This window comes from Schistocerca piceifrons, chromosome 5 (assembly GCF_021461385.2).
Source record: "Schistocerca piceifrons isolate TAMUIC-IGC-003096 chromosome 5, iqSchPice1.1, whole genome shotgun sequence".
Lineage (NCBI taxonomy): Eukaryota > Metazoa > Arthropoda > Insecta > Orthoptera > Acrididae > Schistocerca > Schistocerca piceifrons.
The window spans coordinates 453,108,817-453,133,726 of record NC_060142.1 but is presented as its reverse complement, the minus strand read 5'-3'; the positions used below and the strand labels follow the sequence as shown (position 1 = coordinate 453,133,726).

General features: G+C 43.8%; 1 non-coding gene across 1 annotated transcript; it reads right to left on the bottom strand.

Annotated features, from left to right (window-relative positions):
- Positions 1–7,310: 7,310 nt before the first annotated feature.
- Positions 7,311–7,385, bottom strand: Trnat-ugu. Its single transcript has one exon. It is a non-coding gene; the product is annotated as a tRNA-Thr (tRNA).
- Between the last annotated feature and the right edge of the window lie 17,525 nt (positions 7,386–24,910).

Genomic DNA, 24,910 nt, shown 5'->3' with positions numbered 1-24,910 from the left:
GTTTCAGTCAACTTCAATTCTGTATGAGAGACTTCCGCTAAATATCATTTTACTCTTTATGATATTGTAGTGCTAATACAAACACTGCCCACCAGAGGGAGAGGAGGGAACGCATAATTTTTGGACATTGAAAATGGTTGCGTTACTGATTCGCCCGAAGAGGTTGACATAGTATGAACTGACGTTGCGGTATAAACGTATGCAAATGTACGAAAAGACCAGCATTTGGAATGTTTAGCAGGATAAATCTGGCAGCTAAAGGATCAGACTGTGAATGTATTCGTACGATAATGGCTCTTATGAAGGATGGGTACTCTCGAAACGTGAGCAAGTACAACTCGCTGAAACTATCAAGATGTTGTACAAAAACAGTTACTTGAAGTTACGTCGAGTATGAGATACTGAATGGCCGACATGAAATACTGCTGGAAGGCTTCATTTAGCATAATATTTATTCTCACTGTTCAGGAAGTTTTTTCTTTGTTCAGTGCTTCCAATACAATGATTGTACTTAAGAAAAAACTAAATTTATTTTAAGTTTAGTAAGGTCTAAGAGTGATGTGTCTCAATCCATTGAATTCTTTGATTACTGAAAGTAAATTGTCTTGAAAGAGGATTTCTGTCGGACTACATTTCTCAACTCTGACTCGACACGACTTTCTAGGATTGTCATATAATACTGAAGGGCAGTGAATGTTGATTAAATGGGAACTATTTAAACCTACATTCGAAATTAGTGCTGTGACGAAGGAAGCTTTGTCTTGTAACTCTAGTGGTGGTCCTCAGACGAGAATAATTGAAGTGCCCCATTGCTTTTTTGTTAAATTAAAAGAAGTCAATAACTCGTTTTTCTGTTGGTCAAACGATTATTCTTGAAAAGTGTTGATTTAACTGTCCTTAGTTTATGACAGTGAATAGTAGGGGTGGCTTTGATAAAAAAACAGTAAAAAGAAAGAACAGTTTTCACAAGGCATATTAATTTTGTATTTTAACATGGTACATGATGCCATCAACACAGTAATTTTCACTAAATTATCATTTCAAATTTCTGAAACAGTGCTGTATTTTACGAAAGTGTTTTACCGTGTAAATTTTCGTCACGTAGTCCCCTGAAAATGCGATTCATTAAAGAAGGAAATATCTTAGGATTTTTTCAAATGTCGTTTAGAATCAGATGTGGTCTATTCACCGAAAATTCACATGTCATTTAACAATAGTGAATAGTTACCTTGGCATTTGGTACAGAAACAGTACCGGTATTTTAAGAAAATATTGCGCTGTCAAACAGCTGTTATAAAATGACATTAGATACAATTTCGACAAAATTAATATAGTTGTATAGTAAATATTACAATGTGTTCTAGCTCTGACAATCTTTAATCTAATAAATTATCGCAGTATACCAACGTATGACGCCAACAGACAACAATCAGCCAATCTCATCTGCACAGACATGGTTTGTTTGAGGAGAAGTGATTCTCGTCAAGTGATTCATCATTTGCTGATATTTTCAGAGTACTTTCTCTTTCTGCTTAATTATAAATCTCGGAGAGTGGCTGTGTTGAAATTTATGCTACTAAGGCAATTGCTCCTGAGTTCGTTGATCTGATATGCCGCCCTTTTGTCCTTATGGTTTTCACAGCAATTCCATCTTGGACAGTCCGATCCAGATTGTTTACCTCAGTAAACATAGAAACAAGACAACAAATGTAGGAACAGCTTTTCAGATCTCCTGATCGTTTGATTCTTTTCTCCCTTGCATTATATGCGTATTGTAATACTTTCAAATATTCTAGTAACACGTGCCTTAACCTTTACAACTGAACGGTTTCTTACAAAGACCGCCCTCGTCCAAGGTTTACAAAAATTTACATAGTGACATGATCAATGCATAAAATGGTAAACTACCTGCGCATAGTACTAGTGTCGGCAAAACAAGCCCACGTTTCGAAATACAGGTTGCCAAATAATTCCATATCCCTCAAAAACAGCACTTTTCCATTCTTTTTCGGCGAGAATGTCCCTTGTCCAGGGCTGCTTTTTGTTGCAAACTTTGGCTGTCCCGACAAACAAGAGGACCGCCTTCAAGAGTTATTCATTTCTGTTGTTAGTTTTGCTACATTACGCCTCTGTGAACTGTACTTACCCACATCCGTTTCTCTATGGGTAAAGGGCCTAACGGTGTAAGGGGTTTTAAAAAGGGCACAACGAATAAAGAAGAAAGTATTAGAGATGAAAAAGTAAAATGAAAAGTAATGTTAACCAGGCTGGGAAGATGGTGAATGGAAGAAGAATTGATAGTGAGTGCCGATAATTATTTGTTTTACATTTCTTTGTCAAAAGCATCCAGGGTTTCTGTATATTACTTCACCATTACGTTTAACTTCAAGATAATAAAATTGTAATGACTTTAAATAACAAATGTTAATAACTTATTAGTCATTGTTTCTTTTAGCTGAATGCGATACAAACCTTTCGTAAGAATAAATGCACAACAATGTGAAGAATCATTCATGGATTTCTACAAGCTTCCAAGCTGAACTGCCAGGACTCTTGTTTAGGTGGTTTAATTGCGATGGACTCTGTGCAGCGCAGGGGAAGGATGAAAGGAAATGAAACTGGAAATGCAAGATTCAGCCTCTCGTACCATTCTTCAACAGCGTAAGGATTACTGAAAATGATAGTCTCACAGATGTATCCGTATGTCGAAATGACCTTTTACCTTTCCGTGGTATTGCAAACCACGTTTGAGGTATATCCTATCCTCTCTTGTTTCATGCAAACAATCACCTAAAGATCGAAGAGGAAAAGATTGCAACAGGCAACGAAAGTGTCCTTAGAAGATAAAGAAGTTCGCTGAATTGGGAATATCAACTTATTTAAACAAATAAGGTTTCTTTTCTCAATAAGAAATAATCCAGACGGCAAACACTTACCAGAATCACTGAATAATAATACAATGTATACAACGTTCTTTGTGATGCACCATAAACATTCCATACAAGTTTTATTGGACAGTTTTTTCTCAAAAGATTTATATTAAATTCGGAGTATCTAGACCTGAGAGATGTATATATCGTGACATTCTAGACGTCAATATTCAGTCATCATCTGCTGACTAAGCAACCAGTGAGAGGGAGGTGTTGCATCTCTGAAAAGACATAATATTCCGGCAAAGTACAAGGTTCAAATGGTTCAAATGGCTCTGAGCACTATGCGACTTAACTTCTGAGGTCATCAGTCGCCTAGAACTTAGAACTAATTAAACCTAACTAACCTAAGGACGTCACACACATCCATGCCCGAGGCAGGATTCGAACCTGCGACCGTAGCGGTCGCTCGGCTCCAGACTGTAGCGCCTAGAACCGCACGGCCACTCCGGCCGGCTAAAGTACAAGGGAACTGAATCATAATCAATCAGGAACAAATATGTTCTTAGATTAAAATGTAGCTTTGATAGTCTACTTAGGGTATAATCTAACACAGTTGAATAGTCTGGGAACTGTGAGTTGTTAGAAGGCATTTTTTGTTTCCTGAAAAATTACTAACAACGTACAAGCGCTTTTTTTTATACAAAACCCTTCGCACTCGTGCTAGCTCAATGCGTAAAATACCGGTGTCTACACCTACGAATTCTCGGTGATAGGTGGTTCCTATCCCTCGAATCCAACGACGTAGAGATAAATTTCTCTTTGAATAGATCCCCTTTTCTTCCCTCTGCATTCGTCTGTGATTAAAAGTTCAGCTCAGAGACAAAGACTTCTCCATTGCTTTGTGCCAGCCGTAAAAAGTTCCTCATTTCCTTACCGCAGGGAAAAGCAGTTCCCTTTATAAGATCACTCATAATTAAAATCTACAGTTCTGTACAATCATTTACGTAGTGGAGAACTTTAAACATGTGACGTCAATTATTTTCTTTTTAATCTTGTTTATCATCCAGAGAACAGTACGACTAACGGTAAATAGTAGGCGTCATTAAAAGCTATCATCTAAATTATTAAACTAAGTAGAGCACAAGTTTCATAAGCAACATAACGTCACATACGACAGGTTTCAAGTGTAGATACTCAACAAATTATGAAAGAAGATTCGGAAATGTCTCTGCATATTATCTGTTTTAGAGTAAAGAAACTTCGGAAATATATACAATAGTTAAACAGGATAGCAGGGCGTGTCGTGGCGCAGTTTCAAGGTAACTGATGACGTGACTTTCGGTGTTAGGTTACGCAACTCGAAATACTATCAAGACGGAAAACACCTACAATGCATATTAAAGGCGACAGACTCAAAAGGCGCAATATCTTTCTGTGGTCCAGTTGAACGTGGTTGGAGGACTGAACATGAATGAAATGGTTGAGCTACTCGCTATTACGCATATTGACTGAACGCTTATTTCAGCAGTAGCCGCATCATGCTTGAAGAATGGAAACTGGTATCCCAGGTTATGACGTCATCCCCATCAGCTTCCCTGAACACCTCGCTGCAATCATTAAAGTGAAATGTCTCCGTGGTTCCAATAATATTTGGTAGAGGATACTAGAAATTAAATTGTAGCATGCTTCAAGTAGTGAGGGTAATGTTAGGGTCTGTGTTTGTTATCAGTTATAGTTCAACCAGAAACGTGTCTTTCATAATGCAGTTGATTGCTGGGAAAACTATATAATATGTAGCCTTCAAGCTAAATGACGGTAAGGCAAGCAACATCGAATAATTTGTAAACTAGAAGCCAAATTAGGTAACGGGAAGATCAAGTAACCGATTAAAAAAAAAAAATCGGAAAGAAAATTTTAGAGTTGAAGGAAAGCAAACAAGAAGAGAAACTCACCACATGCAAGTGGAGCATTCAGCACCATACAAGAGAACGAAAAAGATGCAAAGATGCAAATAGGGATACAGGCATAATAATACCATGTCTGCAGATGGGTGGCGGTTAAATTGGCCTGGAACTTTTAAAAGATGATTTCAAAAGGCTATATGCAGCATGGTCATCTGACGATACAAAAACAGCACACCTGTTACAAGATTGTTCATTTATCTGTCACACGAGAAGATAACTCCTTTGTCAGAATCAATATAAAAAAAATTGGAAGACAAAATACAAATAATGCCAAATCGTGGGAACCAAGGAATAGGTGTTATCTCCTATAAATTTTAAAAAGCTCTCTAACATATCATCAGGAAAGAGTTCACAGAAATAACGAGGAGAAAATAGCGCTGCGGACAGAAACCTCTTGAAAACCTATTTCACCGTAATAATACAACCTCTTGAGGATGTTTGTGAAGTACAGCATTCGTAAGTTAAGATTGGTTGCTCAAATTCTACGTAAGACACAGTATCGTACTTACATACCTAAACAATCAAATACCATAAATGACATTCAATTATTTATACGGCTTTAAGTGTATGTTCTCTTAAGCATACGCTGCGTGCCCTCTAATCACGAACAAATAAAATCATGCTTTCTTTCTACTTTGCTGTTCCCACATAGTTGCAATCCTTCTCGGTACTGCAGCTCGTCGTTCATTAATTTTTTGTAAGGAATCCCTTAAAAATGTAAGCATGGTCGGCACAATAGAGTTTTTTATTCTTGTAAGTTGGCTAAAAGATCCTCAGTGGAGAATTAGTCTACCTACCAGCGTACATCGCACTTAAGGAAAATGAAGCTAAAAGAAATTACTGTTCATACGGAAGCATGTAGACAAGGAAGGGAATGAGTATAATTTCTTTGGTCGAAGGCACTCTCCACTCTGCATCATATGATGGCCTGAGGATTATGCATGAAGATGTGGAATATGTGCCTACTGACACCAACTTAGATCCCACTTAAGGAACATGAAGCTAAGTGAAATTACGAATCATACGGAGACACATAGACAAGAAAGGGACTGACTTTAATAGCGTTGGTAGAAGTCACTCTCCATCAAGCATGTGGATGTGGAATATGTGTCGTTTGGGTATAGTGGATGAAATCGGAATTTTACACGACACCAATCACTGATCCTGAAACAAGCACTGAAGCGACTACTGTTCCCACAAAGACCATATTCCACATGACTTAAGAAAATGATGCAGGGAACTGAAGAAGGCAAGTCCCTATTAAAGAATTAAATCTAGATTTCTACAACAGAACGATGAGATATATACCCTAAAGCGAACATCTGGATCGGAGTTGTGCTCCGAGGTCAATGACACTGTTCTAGCCAGACTATTCACCTACGACCATCCGTACATTTTTTACACCTCCCTCAAAATAGATTACAGTATCAGTCGCCACACCATGAGTGATTGCTTTCCTCATCTTTCGCTCGCGTGAAATAATCACTGTGAACTGGCGTAACGCTCAATTTTAATAAAATGAAATGTAACGTCTGATATCAAAAAACGAGTTCAGGTGCTGTAGTATAATATAAAATTGTCCATCGTTTGTTACATACAACACTACGCAAGTACATGGCAGCAGTAGATAAGAAATCCTTTTCGTTATTCACTGAAGCACCAAAGAAACTGGTACAGGCATGCGCATTCAAATACAGAGACATGTAAACAGCCAGAATACGGCGCTGTAGTCCCAACGCCTATATAAGACAAGTGTCTGGCACAGTTGTTAGATCGGTTACAGCTGCTACTATGGAGGTTATCAAGATTTAAGTGAATTTGAACGTGGTGTTACAGTCGGTGGACGAGCGATGGGATACAGCATCTCCGAGGTAGCGATGAAGTGGGGATTTTCCCGTATGACTATGTCACGAGTGTTCCGTGAATATCAGAAACCCGGTAAAACATCAGATCTCCGGCATCGCTGCGGCCGAAAAGAGAACCTGCAATAAAGGGACCAACTACAACTGAACAGAACCGTATAACGTGACAGTAGTGCAACTCTGTCGCAAATTGCTGCAGATTTCACTGCTGGGCCGTCAACAAGCGTCAGTGTGCGAATCATTCAACAAATCATCATCGATACGGGCTTTCGGAGCCGAAGGCCCACTCATGTTCCCTTGATGAATGCACGACACAAAGCTTCACGCCTCGCTTGGGGCCGTCAACACCGACAATTGACTGTTGTTGACAGTAAACATGTTGCCCGGTCGGACGAGTCTTGTTTCAAATTGTATCGAGGTCTATGGGTATGGAGACAACTTCATGAATCCATATACTTCTATGGATATGGTGTCTGTTCTTTCGGACATGTCCGAAAGAACAGACACCATTGATGACCTGCAGCTGTCTAGAACGAAATTATAATTATGTATTAATACCTTCAGCTGCTGAAGGGCGTTGATACACTTCAACGGGAACAGGTGAAAATGTGTGCCCTGACCGGAACTCGAACCCGGGATCTCCTGCTTACATGGCAGACGCTCTACCCATCTGAGCCACCGAGGGCACAGATGATAGCGCAACTGCAGTGACTATCTCACGGACGCATCCCGCGAGACCCACATTCTCACCTTGTATGTTCACACACTACATTCGTAGTGTCCCACCCCAACACACTCATTACTCGTGGAAGACATTCTTACCAAGTCCCGTAAGAGTTCGAGGAATATGTCTGCATCCGCACAGAAGAAGAAGGTCATGGCCGGTACTACTAGAACTATATACTTATATGGTTGTTGTGTCTGTTCTTTCGGACTTGTCCATTGTTCCCAGAATGAGATTTTCACTCTGCAGCGGATTGTGCGCTGATATGAAACTTTTTTCTTCCCATTTGCCTCAGTTTCGTTTCGGTAATTATTGACGCAACCTCTTGTGGATATGCGACTGGAATCTCATGACTTTTTGTGTTTCCGCAAGTGCTACAGAAGATTGCACAACTGACTTCTTTACTTCTTGATTTCTGTCCATCGCGATGTCGGATGATACTACCGATTCCGCTACCTCATTACTACTTTCTATACGGTTCTCGATACTCTGTTTCAATTCTGTTCGAAGCTGTTCATACCGTTTGTTATTGTTCGAGACCTTGTTTTCAACGCGCGTATCGAATCTTTTTAATATGGTTCGCTTAAAACGTTTTCTGACATTGAGCTCTTCCACAATTTGTTGCGCCTTACCAGACGTCTTACGTGCTAAATTATCAACTCTTTGGTTAACATTAGACTCTGCATCCTGCAGCTGGTCAACGTCAGAACGCATCTTTTCCTGGTCAGCCATTAACGATTGTATCAGATCGCGAGAGTCTCTCGCCTCTCTCCGGATTTTGGTAAACTGTCCAATAACTTCCGTTCGCAGTTTTTGCTGATCTTCGCGGACTTTTTGGAATCCAGAATACGTTTCAAATTCGAGACCGTTTAAGGCAGCATTTTTAAGTGGAATAACCCTCATTCAGATGCTCCTTTCGCCACGGTGTACAGACTTCGAATGACGAAACTCACACAATTGGAATAGTAAGGTAAAGGGGAAGAAGTGAGGGGGAGGGACCCGACTTAAGCAATCCTGTTGATCTAGAGAGAGGGTAGGTGGAAGAGGTGGAGGAAGACCACGTTTTTGCAGCCAGAGTTGGGCATAAAAGATGGATGACCCTGAATTTGGAACTCGTATGTCCACCTTTTAGTTGTCAGTCAATTGCCCGAGAAGCAGCATGGGCAGGTAACCTTTTGACCTTGAAAGTGCAGTACAAAACTGTCTGGGTGGCTTAGAGGACCGGGGGCTGGGGGTGAGGACGAGGGTATTGAACTACACAGTGACCTTCTGTCCTATATTATACGTCTTCTTCCTGTGTGTGACAGTGACACACCATTCGTCCTTAAGTTTTGCACACCAATGTACAAGTATATAGAATCAAAACACGAGAAAAAAGAATGCCCATGATTTAAATACTTGGGAGAAATATTTCTGCCAAATACTCCAGACAAGGCACCTGTTGTTTTTGTTGTTGTCTTCAGTCCTGAGGCTGGTTTGATGCAGGTCTCCATGTTACTCTATCCTGTGCAAGCTTCTTCATCTCCCAGTACCTACTGCAACCTACATCCTTCTGAATCTGCTTAGTGTATTCATCTCTTGGCCTCCCTCCTTGATTTTTACCCTCCACGCTGCCCTCCAACGCTAAATTTGTGATTCCTTGATGCCTCAGAACATGTCCTACCAACCGGTCCCTTCTTCTTGTCAAGTTGTGCCACAAACTCCTCTTCTCCCCAATTCTATTCAATACCTCCTCATTAGTTACGTGATCTACCCACCTAATCTTCAGCATTCTTCTGTAGCACCACATTTCGAAAGCTTCTATTGTCTTCTTGTCCGAACAATTTTTCGCCCACGTTTCACTTCCATACATGGCTACACTCCATACAAATACTTTGAGAAACGACTTCCTGACACTTAAATCTATACTCGATGTTAACAAATTCCTCTTCCTCAGAAACGCTTTCCTTGCCATGGCCAGTCTACATTTTGTATCCTCTCTACTTCGACCATCGTCAGTTAATTTGCTCCCCAAATAGTAAAACTCCTTTACTACTTTAAGTGTCTCATTTCCTAAACTAATTCCCTTAGCATCACCCGACTTAATTCGACTACATTCCATTATCCTCGTTTTGCTTTTGTTGATGTTCATCTTATATCCTCCTTTCAAGACACTGTCCATTCCGTTCAACTGCTCTTCCAAGTCCTTTGCTGTCTCTGACAGAATTACAATGTCATCGGCAAACCTCAACGTTTTATTTCTTCTCCATGGACTTTAATACCTACTCCGAATTTTTCTTTTGTTTCCTTTACTGCTTGCTCAATATACAGATTGAATAACATCGGGGACAGGCTACAAACCTGTCTCACTCCCTTCCCAACCGCTACTTCCCTTTCATGTCCCTTGACTCTTATAACTGCCATCTGGTTTCTGTACAAATTGTAAAGAGCCTTTCGCTCCCTGTATTTTACCCCTCCACACACAGAATTCGAAAGAGAGTATTCCAGTCAACATTGTCAAAAGCTTTCTCTAAGTCTATAAATTCTAGAAATGTAGGTTTGCCTTTCCTTAATCTATTTTCTAAGATAAGTCGTAGGGTCAGTATTTCCTCACGTGTTCCAACATTTCTACGGAATCCAAACTGATCTTCGCCGAGGTCGGCTTCTACCAGTTTTTCTATTTGTCTGTAAAGAATTCGCGTTAGTATTTTGCAGCTGTTACTTATTAAACCGATAGTTCGGTAATTTTCACATCTGTCAACACCTGCTTTCTTTGGGATTGGAATTATTATATTCTTCTTGAAGTCTGAGGGTATTTCGCCTGTCTCATACATCTTGCTCACCAGATGGTAGAGTTTTGTCAGGACTGGCTCTCCCATGGCTGCCAGTAGTTCCAATGGAATGTTGTCTACTCCCGGGGCCTTGTTTCGACTTAGGTCTTTCAGTGCTCTGTCAAACTCTTCACGCAGTATCGTATTTCCCATTTCATCTTCATCTAAATCCTCTTCCATTTCCATAATATTGTCCTCAAGTACATCGCCTTTGTATAGACCCTCTACGTACTTCTTCCATCTTTCTGCATTTCCTTCTTTGCTTAGATCTGGGTTTCCATCTGAGCTCTTGATATTCATACAAGGTGTTCTCTCTTCTCTAAAGGTCTCTTTAATTTTCCTGTAGGCAGCATCTACCTTACCCCTAGTGAGATAAGCCTCTACATCCTTACATTTGACCTCTAGCCATCCCTGCTTAGCCATTTTGCACTTGCTGTCGATCTCATTTTTGAGACGTTAGTATTCTTTTTTGCCTGCTTCATTTACTGCGTTTTTATATTTTCTCCTTTAATCAATTAAACTCAATATTTCTTCTGTTACCCAAGGATTTCTACTAGCCCTCGCCTTTTAACCTACTTGATCCTCTGCTGCCTTCACTACTTCATCCCTCAGAGCTACCCATTCTTCTTCTACTGTATTTCTTTCCCCCATTCCTGTCAATTGTTCCCTTATGCTCTCGCTGAAACTCTGTACAACCTCTGGTTTAGTCAGTTTATCCAGGGCCCATTTCCTTAAATTCCCACCTTTTTGCAGTTTCTTCAGTTTTTATCTACAGTTCATAAGCAATAGATTGTGGTCAGAGTCCACATCTGCCCCTGGAAATGTCTTACAATTTAAAACCTGGTTCCTAAATCCCTGTCTTACCATTATATAATCTATCTGTTACCTTCTAGTATCTCCAAGATTCTTCCATGTATACAACCTTCTTTTATGATTCTTGAACCAAGTGTTAGCTATGATTAATTTATGCTCTGTGCAAAATTCTACCAGACGGCTTCCTCTTTCATTTCTCTTTCCTCTAATCCATATTCACCCACCATGTTTCCTTCTCTCCCTTTTCCTACTCTCGAATTCCAGTCACCATGACTATTAAATTTTCGTCACCCTTCACTACCTGAATAATTTCTTTTATCTCTTCATACATTTCATCAATTTCTTCATCATCTGCAGAGCTAGTTGGCATATAAACTTGTACTACTGTTGTAGGCATGGGTTCGTGTCTATCTTGGCGACAATAATGCGTTCACTATGCTGTTGGTAGTAGCTTATCCGCACTCCAATTTTTTTATTCATTATTAAACCTACTCCTGCATTACCCCTATTTGATTTTGTATTTATAACCCTGTATTCACCTGACCAAAAGTCTTGTTCCTTCTGCTACCGAAGTTCATTAATTCCCACTATATCTAACTTCAACCTATCCTTTTCCCTTCTTAAATTTTCTAACCTACCTGCCCAATTAAGGGATCTGACATTCCACGCTCCGATCCGTAGAACGCCAGTTTTCTTTCTCCTGATGACGACGTCCTCCTGAGTAGTCCCCGCCCGGAGATCCGAATGGGGGACTATTTTACCTCCGGAATATTTTACCCAAGAGGGCGCCATCATCATTTAACCATACAGTAAAGCTGCATGCCCTCGGAAAAATCACGGCTGCAGTTTCCCCTTGCTTTCAGCCGTTCGCAGTACCAGCACAGCAAGGCCGTTTTGGTTAGTGTTACAAGGCCAGATCAGTCAATCATCCAGACTGTTGCCCCTGCAACTACTGAAAAGTCTGCTGCCCCTCTTCAGTAACCACGCATTTGTCTGGCCTCTCAACAGATACCCCTTCGTTGTGGTTGCACCTACGGTACGGCTATCTGTATCGCTGAGGCACGCAAGCCTCCCCACCAACGGCAAGGTCTGTGGTTCATGGGGGTAGGTCAAGGCACCTAACAGAGCCATAAATGGGGAAACGATATTCCACATAGCAAGAAGTATGTAAAAGAAAAAGTCATCTATTAATATAAATTTGAGGTATTACTATATTTTCGTTAAAACTGGGAGTTTTTGTGCATTAGAATGTCTTGCAACAAACACAGCAATAGAGTTAAATAATTTGAAGAAGAAGGAAAGAAGAATAATTGAAAAATTTTGGGTCCAAAGATATGAAAGTAGGATTTGGAAATTCACAAGCAACAAGGAGATGCAAGAAAAAACGGAGAATATAGCAGATGTAATGAGAAAGCAAACACTTAAAAACAAGGAGTATCAAAAGCCTTTATTTCCTGGTTTATAGAATTTAAGAAAGATTCTCAGGATTTGAGAAAAATAGACAAAGACATGTATTACAGGAAAAGGTACACAATGTAAAGGAAGTCAAGGACTTGTTGCAGAAAGCACAAAAGAGGAGATGAGGGATGTGGATAGGAAAAGAAGAGAGCAGCATATAACAAGAATGAATAAGTGCTGGGAAGAAAACAAAAAAAATCATAAACTAAAGAAAAAAAATAATATTTAGTCATAAATAAACTGATTCTCGTGGTCCTGAGTTGGCCATATAGGAATAACAAAAGTAAGAAATTAGTCGAAATATAAGGAAAACTATGACATATGCAATATGTTTACCATTTTTATGTATTAGTCATGCTCATCCCTTCACGCGTAGTTGTCTGTGTGTCTGTGACGTTCAATGAGGACGTTTTAGCAACGGTGCCATTCGCTGCGAGACCATGATGGTTTTAAGAGTGCTCTCGCGCATATATGGCGCCTATTATAACCGCAGTTATTGAGTGGTCCCGCTGGTCATTCGCTCGCTACCCGCTTTAATCGTGAGTCGTAGCCTCATCATGGAGTGGAATTATCCAAAAGTGCCCTCTTCCCCCACGATTCGGCGTTTCGCCCAGAATAAATCCTGCCTCATGCATCCCGTTGAGCGCTGTAAAACGTACAGAGATTCCAATCAGTGCACGAGCTCTGCCATCCGGTATTAATGAATTAAAAGCCTTGAATAAAAGCATGGGTCAGTTGCGAACTCGACGTATTCCTCGACGACCGTCAATTGAATTCAGTCAGAAAGGAAGTGGAAATATTTTTTTTCCAACTTTATATGTATCCAATTAAGACGTGAATTACGTTAAAATTCCGGTCATACAGGATATTGAGTATGTACTGAAGAAAAGTCTTCAGAACAGCAGAATTCATTTATGCGGCGAGCGCTTTATTATGCTGGGTTATCTCGTTTACGATGACTCGGCGTGCACGTTTCTGGAATAGACAAAACTGTAGTAATGGCTCAAATGTCCCAGTTTTCAGAACTCAATTCAACTGATAGCAGATGACACAAATATCCTTATAAATTTATTCTTCCTCGTGCCTGTATGTAGCGGCGTGAGAAAGGAACATACGTATTCGGTTCCTGATTCCAAGATTACACGAAATTTTTCGGAATCTTCTGCGCTAATACGAGGGTTATTCGGAAAGTAAGGAACGATGGAAAATACAGTGGAAATTCGATGAAGCTTTGGACAGATACGTTGGGCACTGTGTCTAGTACGCCCATCGATCACATCATGTCGCTCTTTTCAGTTCTCAGCTCACGGTGAGAACGTAAAGATTGCTTGAAATTAGCGTCTGTCGCCTAGTATGAAGGCAGGTCGAAAGATTTCGCCTGAAGCTATGCAATCCACATAACATAACTGTCATGTGGTTCATTCTACACGACAATTCTCGGCCGCACTCTGCAGGGGCAATGAAGATGCTCCTGCAGCTTTTTCGATGGGAAGTGTTTGATCACCCACAATACAGCCTGTAATTGGCAACCCCTGAGGTTCATCTCTGCTCAAATGAACCGCTCGCTATGAAGACAATATTTTGACACAGACAACGAGCTGCAGTCCAGAGTAGAAAACTGTCGAAAAGCGCTGGCAGCTGTCTTCTATAACGAGGAAATTGAAAAGTTGGTACAACGCTACGACAGATGTCTGAGCAGCGATTATGTGGAGAAGTAGGTGGAAGGTGCAGCTAACCGTTACAAATAAAACAGCTTTGATTTTCACTGCGGTTTCCATTTCGCGACTATCGTACCTCACTTTCCCAATAGTCCTTGTATAACTGACAGTGCAATAATGTTTCTTTCTTTCTTTCCTTTTATTGATATTTTATTATCGGTATGAGACGTCTAGATCTTGTTTTAACTGTGCAGAGGGGTGTAAGGTACAGGACACGAAATCTTCGCTTCAGTAATTAAGTAAACTCTGGTAATATCAATTGCAAAATAAAGCCACGAAAAATCTTTCGAACTCCAACACTGACAAGGAAATCGAGTTTACTTCACCTTTTTCGTTCAAATTCATGGTATATGCTGGACTTAGCCAGACATGAAAGTGATAGAAGCTCCAGACTGCCAACCGTTTAGAAAAAATAGCTTTTTCGACGTGGATCGGGCGAGCCATTAGCCATTTATGTTAGCGTAGTTTCCAGGCAGAGAATGGAGCAGCAGGAAGAAGAATATTACTCCGAGGCCAAGCTCTGCATGTTCCATAAATCTGGACGAAAACAGTGGTCTCATTATAGGGACACTACAGGGTATTACATAAAGAAACACATAAGGGATAAAGTAAACACATAAAATGTATTAATGTTGTTGTAACAAGTGAGCGCAACTTCTAATATCTTCGTTTAGTTTCAAGAATGCAAGGAGTATTTGAATTAAAGGTGTAAAGTGTAACAGCTGACGAGACTGTTAAGTTCCACAGATGACAACTTTCGTTTCCATTTGCAGCTAACAGATCATATAAGAACTTGTCACAGCAAAGGTCAGCTGTTTAGGACGAATTAGAATAGGAAGAATATAAAACTTGGATGAGCAGCAGATAGAAAAATCCATTGAAGACAGTCGTAAGAAAATCTGGGAAAACAATCGAAAAAGATCCAGGTGCAAGAGAGCGTAACTGTGGGCGTTGGTTTCGTCAGTTGTAGTTACTTACTACATGATGCGGTACCATACCCAGAAACCGTTGATGTTCACCGACTCTGGCCACGGTAGCCTACGCAGTTAAACCAAATAAACAGCTAATAGAACCGAAGGAGATACAAAAATCAGTCTAGCTTGCGAACTGAAATTACAGCAGAGAATGTATTGTACTTGTCAAACGGCAGCCTAGAACTAAAATTAAAAGCTTACACGGTGTGCAAGTGTAACGTCGTCATTAGTGAAAACCGAAATAGAGGGAGCTGAATCTACGTTTAATATAGATCATTCTATCGGCAAAAACAGTCATAATTAGAGGTGAAGTCTTTACGGACCCATACTAGGAAAAGAAATGATAGGTACCATGTGTTCCAATGATCAGATAAACAGTCTACGTGGTGAATAAAGCTATGGCGAGAAACACGTGCCACTGTTATGACAGGGAGATTCTGTGTAATGACTGCACTTGGTAGTAGAACATGGGAGATTGCCTTGGCAGAGCCGGCCAGAGTGGCCGAGCGGTTCTAGGCGCTACAGTCTGGAGCCGCGCTACCGCTACGGTCGCAGGCTCGAATCCTGCCTCGGGCATGCGTCTGTGTGATGTCCTTAGGTTAGTTAGGTTTAAGTAATTCTAAGTTCTAGGGGACTGATGACCTCACAAGTTAAGTTCCGTAGTGCTCAGAGCCATTTGAACCATTTGCCTTGGCACTAAGACGTCGGTTGTTTGGGTTGGTGGGGTTCAAAGAAAACCATGGGCTGTACATAGAGTTCTTATTTGCACAGTCAACCTAATTGTGCCTAAAATGGCCCTGAGCACTATGGGACTTAACTAGCTACACACAACACGACGGTGGCAATCTACGCGGATGACACCGCCATCCTTGCGCAAGATTGGAAGGCGTCTAACATTAATTCACGACTACAGACTGCACTCAGAACGGCGGAGCCTTGGCTGGTGAAATGGCGTGTTAAACGTCGATAAGTGCGAGGCCGTTCTGTTCACTAGAAGACCGAAGGAACTGCGCAAACATCAGCACTGCAACCCAATAACACTACATGCACGCCCAATACGTTTCCGCGAGATGGTCAAATACCTCGGTGTCTGGCTGGACAGGAAACTACTCTGGGGGGACCACATTCAACACGTGACCAACAAAGCAAAGGCAAGGCTCAAACAACTCTACCCTATGCTTAACAGGCGTAGCACGCTGAATAGGAGGGTGTCTAGGTCCATATATGTGACACTTATTCGACCCCTGATGACGTACGCAGCCCCTATCTGGGGATACGCTGCGCCAACTCGCCTGCGCCGTCTGCAGCTCATCAGAACACTCAAAATCATAAGCAACGCTCCTCGCTACACACGCATCGCGGACCTTCACCGGGAATACCGGCTAGATACCATCTTGCAGGTATTCCAAAAACTCTCTACACGACTGTACAACACGAGACACTCGCGCAACCCGTTTATCCTTTCTCTGGGTAACTACGACCACAACCATAGATGGAAGCATAACAGACCAAAGACACTACTGGCTAGGAACTAAACATCTATGGTCCATAGCACGCCAACACGACAGACCCCTGCAACACATCTACTACTGGTAACCCCAGATGTTCGACCAGCCGAAAAACAGGCAACTGCAGGGAAACCGTACTGTACACAGCACGCAAACCTACCACACACACCCCCTACACTGTGAGCCGATCGATGACCGATCGCCCACTAATGTACAACGACCTTGAACTGTTGCAGGGTCGCAGCAACTGCAGCAAGCCCCGCAACGAGCTCCAGCAACGACAAAGGTAACGATGCACGATACCTCGCACTAACATATACACACCTTGCATGCACTGTCGCAGATAGCAAGGCGCTACTGCCCTTACTACCCGTCCTACTGTAGCTGAGGTTCTTTTCCCTTGGCGCTTGCCTTGGCACTTTTTTTCCTCTGCCCTTACAACCGCTACCCTTCGATCGCTTTCGTCCACTTTCTATCTCCTGATGGACCATGTTAATGAGTAATCTTACCCAGACGCATGGATAACATCACAGCCCACATACTGTGACTCCTGATTCATAAACTAACATGTTATACGAAGGTGACAGTAGAACTTTTAGTTTGGTCACCACGTAGGTGTGGGCGTGGAGGGGCCCCCTCCTTTATGGGACTTAACATCTGAGGTCATCAGTCCCCTAAAACGTAGAACTACTTAAACCTAACTAACCTAAAGACATCACACACATCCATACCCGAGGCAGGATTCGAAGCGCCTGAGTTCCAGACTGAAGCGCCTACAACCACTTAGCCACTCCGGCCGGCAATTGTGCCTATTTGCACAATTTTGGGCAGGCTGTGTAGTTACATTAAGTTGTCTTCACTGACTTTGAATGCCAGATCAGCTTCCTTGACGACTCTCTGGTGCATTAATGAGCGACAGATCATTGAAACTTAGCATAAAGTGCAATAGAGAAGGCATATTGGCTAAAATTACTAACTTCATAATTAACTGCTACGACAAAGAATGAAAATTAAGGACAATAACTGTGCATCACAGCACCATGCTCTCTATTTGGTACTCGCAACACACAACAAAAAATCACGTCAAATAATCGTCAAAATGTATTAATATAATAATATCATTGCTAGCCCCAAAGACTTCTCAACATTGAATTAAACCATTTCTGGTACGGCAGTATTGTTTTCCATGAGTGGCATCACAGCTTCAGAGTAGTTTGAAAAGTGTAGATGTAGTTGACTGTCTCGACGCGTTGAAACATAAATTCACGATAAACAGACTTCACGATCCACAACGACTCAGTCCCTGCCCACGGCTCATTAAAAGTGGGTAGAGATGGAGGAAAGGCACAGCGCCTCTCAAGCGATGGCTCCTCAGATCTTTACAGGTAAGCCAGCAGGCTTCACAGGCGCCCTTGTGTTCGTGGAGTGTTTCGACAGCCATTCTGACTGAACTTAGAATATGTACGATGACGCATTTTCTTATAACAAGTGTTCTTAGCCAATGGTGTGCCATACGTAAACCGAAGCACGTGATGATGCAAAAGATACGCCAGTGAGAGATGGTGATAGAAGTTTAACTGGCCACGTGACTTTCTCCGATTGCTTCTCACGTATAAGAAAACGCTCAGTTGAGAAGCGCAGTTCGTCGCCACATTTGGTTTTCGATGCTCCTTCCCTGCTATCGGTTTGTACGAACGTATACCGCAGCTCGTCAGCCCATGCGACCTTCTATTTCTATGCTTGCAGCGTTGTAGTCCGTGGAAGCTGACGGCGACTTCTGTCATCAACATGTCGTTCCCCACAGCAGCTGACTCTGAAGGAGATGGTTTTAGCTGTAGCTAGGTACTCATAGTAAACGCATGAGACGATGAACATGAAAAGCTCGGTGCGTACAATTGTTAAAATCTTGGCTTTATTATTTATACTGAAATTATTAAAATTTTAAGTTGTAAGGTGGCTATAATTTCACACCTTACAAGCACCCATCTACATACTTTGCCGTGATCTACAACGGGAATTAGGTATCATTTGGTAGGTTGTACATCGTATATATGAATATTTAAAGAAAACTGGAATTGTCATGTACACCTTGTAAATAATTGTTAACGTTTATTGCATGAAAGGTGACAGAAAGTCTTTATTATCAGAACGGCATAATGAATGATTCCAGAATGAGATTTTCACTCTGCAGCGGAGTGTGCGCTGATATGAAACTTCCTGGCAGATTAAAACTGTGTGCCCGACCGAGACTCGAACTCGGGACCTTTGCCTTTCGCGGGCAAGTGCTCTACCACTGAGCTACCGAAGCACGACTCACGTCCGGTACCCACAGCTTTACTTCTGCCAGTATCTCGTCTCCTACCTTCCAAACTTTACAGAAGCTCTTCTGCGAACCATGCAGAACTAGCACTCCTGAAAGAAAGGATATAGCGGAGACATGGCTTAGCCACAGCCTGGGGGATGTTTCCAGAATGAGATTTTCACTCTGCAGCGGAGTGTGCGCTGATATGAAACTTCCTGGCAGATTAAAACTGTGTGCCCGACCGAGACTCGAACTCGGGACCTTTGCCTTTCGCGGGCAAGTGCTCTACCACTGAGCTACCGAAGCACGACTCACGTCCGGTACCCACAGCTTTACTTCTGCCAGTATCTCGTCTCCTACCTTCCAAACTTTACAGAAGCTCTTCTGCGAACCATGCAGAACTAGCACTCCTGAAAGAAAGGATATAGCGGAGACATGGCTTAGCCACAGCCTGGGGGATGTTTCCAGAATGAGATTTTCACTCTGCAGCGGAGTGTGCGCTGATATGAAACTTCCTGGCAGATTAAAACTGTGTGCACGACCGAGACTCGAACTCGGGACCTTTGCCTTTCGCGGGCAAGTGCTCTACCACTGAGCTACCGAAGCACGACTCACGTCCGGTACCCACAGCTTTACTTCTGCCAGTATCTCGTCTCCTACCTTCCAAACTTTACAGAAGCTCTTCTGCGAACCATGCAGAACTAGCACTCCTGAAAGAAAGGATATAGCGGAGACATGGCTTAGCCACAGCCTGGGGGATGTTTCCAGAATGAGATTTTCACTCTGCAGCGGAGTGTGCGCTGATATGAAACTTCCTGGCAGATTAAAACTGTGTGCCCGACCGAGACTCGAACTCGGGACCTTTGCCTTTCGCGGGCAAGTGCTCTACCACTGAGCTACCGAAGCACGACTCACGTCCGGTACCCACAGCTTTACTTCTGCCAGTATCTCGTCTCCTACCTTCCAAACTTTACAGAAGCTCTTCTGCGAACCATGCAGAACTAGCACTCCTGAAAGAAAGGATATAGCGGAGACATGGCTTAGCCACAGCCTGGGGGATGTTTCCAGAATGAGATTTTCACTCTACAGCGGAGTGTGCGCTGATATGAAACTTCCTGGCAGATTAAAACTGTGTGCCCGACCGAGACTCGAACTCGGGACCTTTGCCTTTCGCGGGCAAGTGCTCTACCACTGAGCTACCGAAGCACGACTCACGTCCGGTACCCACAGCTTTACTTCTGCCAGTATCTCGTCTCCTACCTTCCAAACTTTACAGAAGCTCTTCTGCGAACCATGCAGAACTAGCACTCCTGAAAGAAAGGATATAGCGGAGACATGGCTTAGCCATAGCCTGGGGGATGTTTCCAGAATGAGATTTTCACTCTGCAGCGGAGTGTGCGCTGATATGAAACTTCCTGGCAGATTAAAACTGTGTGCCCGACCGAGACTCGAACTCGGGACCTTTGCCTTTCGCGGGCAAGTGCTCTACCACTGAGCTACCGAAGCACGACTCACGTCCGGTACCCACAGCTTTACTTCTGCCAGTATCTCGTCTCCTACCTTCCAAACTTTACAGAAGCTCTTCTGCGAACCATGCAGAACTAGCACTCCTGAAAGAAAGGATATAGCGGAGACATGGCTTAGCCACAGCCTGGGGGATGTTTCCAGAATGAGATTTTCACTCTGCAGCGGAGTGTGCGCTGATATGAAACTTCCTGGCAGATTAAAACTGTGTGCCCGACCGAGACTCGAACTCGGGACCTTTGCCTTTCGCGGGCAAGTGCTCTACCACTGAGCTACCGAAGCACGACTCACGTCCGGTACCCACAGCTTTACTTCTGCCAGTATCTCGTCTCCTACCTTCCAAACTTTACAGAAGCTCTTCTGCGAACCATGCAGAACTAGCACTCCTGAAAGAAAGGATATAGCGGAGACATGGCTTAGCCACAGCCTGGGGGATGTTTCCAGAATGAGATTTTCACTCTGCAGCGGAGTGTGCGCTGATATGAAACTTCCTGGCAGATTAAAACTGTGTGCCCGACCGAGACTCGAACTCGGGACCTTTGCCTTTCGCGGGCAAGTGCTCTACCACTGAGCTACCGAAGCACGACTCTCGTCCGGTACCCACAGCTTTACTTCTGCCAGTATCTCGTCTCCTACCTTCCAAACTTTACAGAAGCTCTTCTGCGAACCATGCAGAACTAGCACTCCTGAAAGAAAGGATATAGCGGAGACATGGCTTAGCCACAGCCTGGGGGATGTTTCCAGAATGAGATTTTCACTCTGCAGCGGAGTGTGCGCTGATATGAAACTTCATGGCAGATTAAAACTGTGTGCCCGACCGAGACTCGAACTCGGGACCTTTGCCTTTCGCGGGCAAGTGCTCTACCACTGAGCTACCGAAGCACGACTCACGTCCGGTACCCACAGCTTTACTTCTGCCAGTATCTCGTCTCCTACCTTCCAAACTTTACAGAAGCTCTTCTGCGAACCATGCAGAACTAGCACTCCTGAAAGAAAGGATATAGCGGAGACATGGCTTAGCCACAGCCTGGGGGATGTTTCCAGAATGAGATTTTCACTCTGCAGCGGAGTGTGCGCTGATATGAAACTTCCTGGCAGATTAAAACTGTGTGCCCGACCGAGACTCGAACTCGGGACCTTTGCCTTTCGCGGGCAAGTGCTCTACCACTGAGCTACCGAAGCACGACTTACGTCCGGTACCCACAGCTTTACTTCTGCCAGTATCTCGTCTCCTACCTTCCAAACTTTACAGAAGCACTTCTGCGAACCATGCAGAACTAGCACTCCTGAAAGAAAGGATATAGCGGAGACATGGCTTAGCCACAGCCTGGGGGATGTTTCCAGAATGAGATTTTCACTTTGCAGCGGAGTGTGCGCTGATATGAAACTTCCTGGCAGATTAAAACTGTGTGCCCGACCGAGACTCGAACTCGGGACCTTTGCCTTTCGCGGGCAAGTGCTCTACCACTGAGCTACCGAAGCACGACTCACGTCCGGTACCCACAGCTTTACTTCTGCCAGTATCTCGTCTCCTACCTTCCAAACTTTACAGAAGCTCTTCTGCAAACCATGCAGAACTAGCACTTCTGAAAGAAAGGATATAGCGGAGACATGGCTTAGCCACAGCCTGGGGGATGTTTCCAGAATGAGATTTTCACTCTGCAGCGGAGTGTGCGCTGATATGAAACTTCCTGGCAGATTAAAACTGTGTGCCCGACCGAGACTCGAACTCGGGACCTTTGCCTTTCGCGGGCAAGTGCTCTACCACTGAGCTACCGAAGCACGACTCACGTCCGGTACCCACAGCTTTACTTCTGCCAGTATCTCGTCTCCTACCTTCCAAACTTTACAGAAGCTCTTCTGCGAACCATGCAGAACTAGCACTCCTGAAAGAAAGGATATAGCGGAGACATGGCTTAGCCACAGCCTGGGGGATGTTTCCAGAATGAGATTTTCACTCTGCAGCGGAGTGTGCGCTGATATGAAACTTCCTGGCAGATTAAAACTGTGTGCCCGACCGAGACTCGAACTCGGGACCTTTGCCTTTCGCGGGCAAGTGCTCTACCACTGAGCTACCGAAGCACGACTCACGTCCGGTACCCACAGCTTTACTTCTGCCAGTATCTCGTCTCCTACCTTCCAAACTTTACAGAAGCTCTTCTGCGAACCATGCAGAACTAGCACTCCTGAAAGAAAGGATATAGCGGAGACATGGCTTAGCCACAGCCTGGGGGATGTTTCCAGAATGAGATTTTCACTCTGCAGCGGAGTGTGCGCTGATATGAAACTTCCTGGCAGATTAAAACTGTGTGCCCGACCGAGACTCGAACTCGGGACCTTTGCCTTTCGCGGGCAAGTGCTCTACCACTGAGCTACCGAAGCACGACTCACGTCCGGTACCCACAGCTTTACTTCTGCCAGTATCTCGTCTCCTACCTTCCAAACTTTACAGAAGCTCTTCTGCGAACCATGCAGAACTAGCACTCCTGAAAGAAAGGGTATAGCGGAGACATGGCTTAGCCACAGCCTGGGGGATGTTTCCAGAATGAGATTTTCACCCTGCAGCGGAGTGTGCGCTGATATGAAACTTCCTGGCAGATTAAAACTGTGTGCCCGACCGAGACTCGAACTCGGGACCTTTGCCTTTCGCGGGCAAGTGCTCTACCACTGAGCTACCGAAGCACGACTCATGTCCGGTACCCACAGCTTTACTTCTGCCAGTATCTCGTCTCCTACCTTCCAAACTTTGCAGAAGCTCTTCTGCGAACCATGCAGAACTAGCACTCCTGAAAGAAAGGATATAGCGGAGACATGGCTTAACCACAGCCTGGGGGATGTTTCCAGAATGAGCTTTTCACTCTGCAGCGGAGTGTGCGCTGATATGAAACTTCCTGGCAGATTAAAACTGTGTGCCCGACCGAGACTCGAACTCGGGACCTTTGCCTTTCGCGGGTAAGTGCTCTACCACTGAGCTACCGAAGCACGACTCACGTCCTTTTTGTAGTATCCATAGCTTTACTTCTGCCAGTATCTCGTCTCCTACCTTCCAAACTTTACAGAAGCTCTTCTGCGAACCATGCAGAACTAGCACTCCTGAAAGAAAGGATATAGCGGAGACATGGCTTAGCCACAGCCTGGGGGATGTTTCCAGAATGAGATTTTCACTCTGCAGCGGAGTGTGCGCTGGGTACCGGACGTGAGTCGTGCTTCGGTAGCTCAGTGGTAGAGCACTTGCCCGCGAAAGGCAAAGGTCCCGAGTTCGAGTCTCGGTCGGGCACACAGTTTTAATCTGCCAGGAAGTTTCATATCAGCGCACACTCCGCTGCAGAGTGAAAATCTCATTCTGGAAACATCCCCCAGGCTGTGGCTAAGCCATGTCTTCGCTATATCCTTTCTTTCAGGAGTGCTAGTTCTGCATGGTTCGCAGAAGAGCTTCTGTAAAGTTTGGAAGGTAGGAGACGAGATACTGGCAGAAGTAAAGCTGTGGGTACCGGACGTGAGTCGTGCTTCGGTAGCTCAGTGGTAGAGCACTTGCCCGCGAAAGGCAAAGGTCCCGAGTTCGAGTCTCGGTCGGGCACACAGTTTTAATCTGCCAGGAAGTTTCATATTAGCGCACACTCCGCTGCAGAGTGAAAATCTCATTCTGGAAACATCCCCCAGGCTGTGGCTAAGCCATGTCTCCGCTATATCCTTTCTTTCAGGAGTGCTAGTTCTGCATGGTTCGCAGAAGAGCTTCTGTAAAGTTTGGAAGGTAGGAGACGAGATACTGGCAGAAGTAAAGCTGTGGGTACCGGACGTGAGTCGTGCTTCGGTAGCTCAGTGGTAGAGCACTTGCCCGCGAAAGGCAAAGGTCCCGAGTTCGAGTCTCGGTCGGGCACACAGTTTTAATCTGCCAGGAAGTTTCATATCAGCGCACACTCCGCTGCAGAGTGAAAATCTCATTCTGGAAACATCCCCCAGGCTGTGGCTAAGCCATGTCTCCGCTATATCCTTTCTTTCAGGAGTGCTAGTTCTGCATGGTTCGCAGAAGAGCTTCTGTAAAGTTTGGAAGGTAGGAGACGAGATACTGGCAGAAGTAAAGCTGTGGGTACCGGACGTGAGTCGTGCTTCGGTAGCTCAGTGGTAGAGCACTTGCCCGCGAAAGGCAAAGGTCCCGAGTTCGAGTCTCGGTCGGGCACACAGTTTTAATCTGCCAGGAAGTTTCATATCAGCGCACACTCCGCTGCAGAGTGAAAATCTCATTCTGGAAACATCCCCCAGGCTGTGGCTAAGCCATGTCTCCGCTATATCCTTTCTTTCAGGAGTGCTAGTTCTGCATGGTTCGCAGAAGAGCTTCTGTAAAGTTTGGAAGGTAGGAGACGAGATACTGGCAGAAGTAAA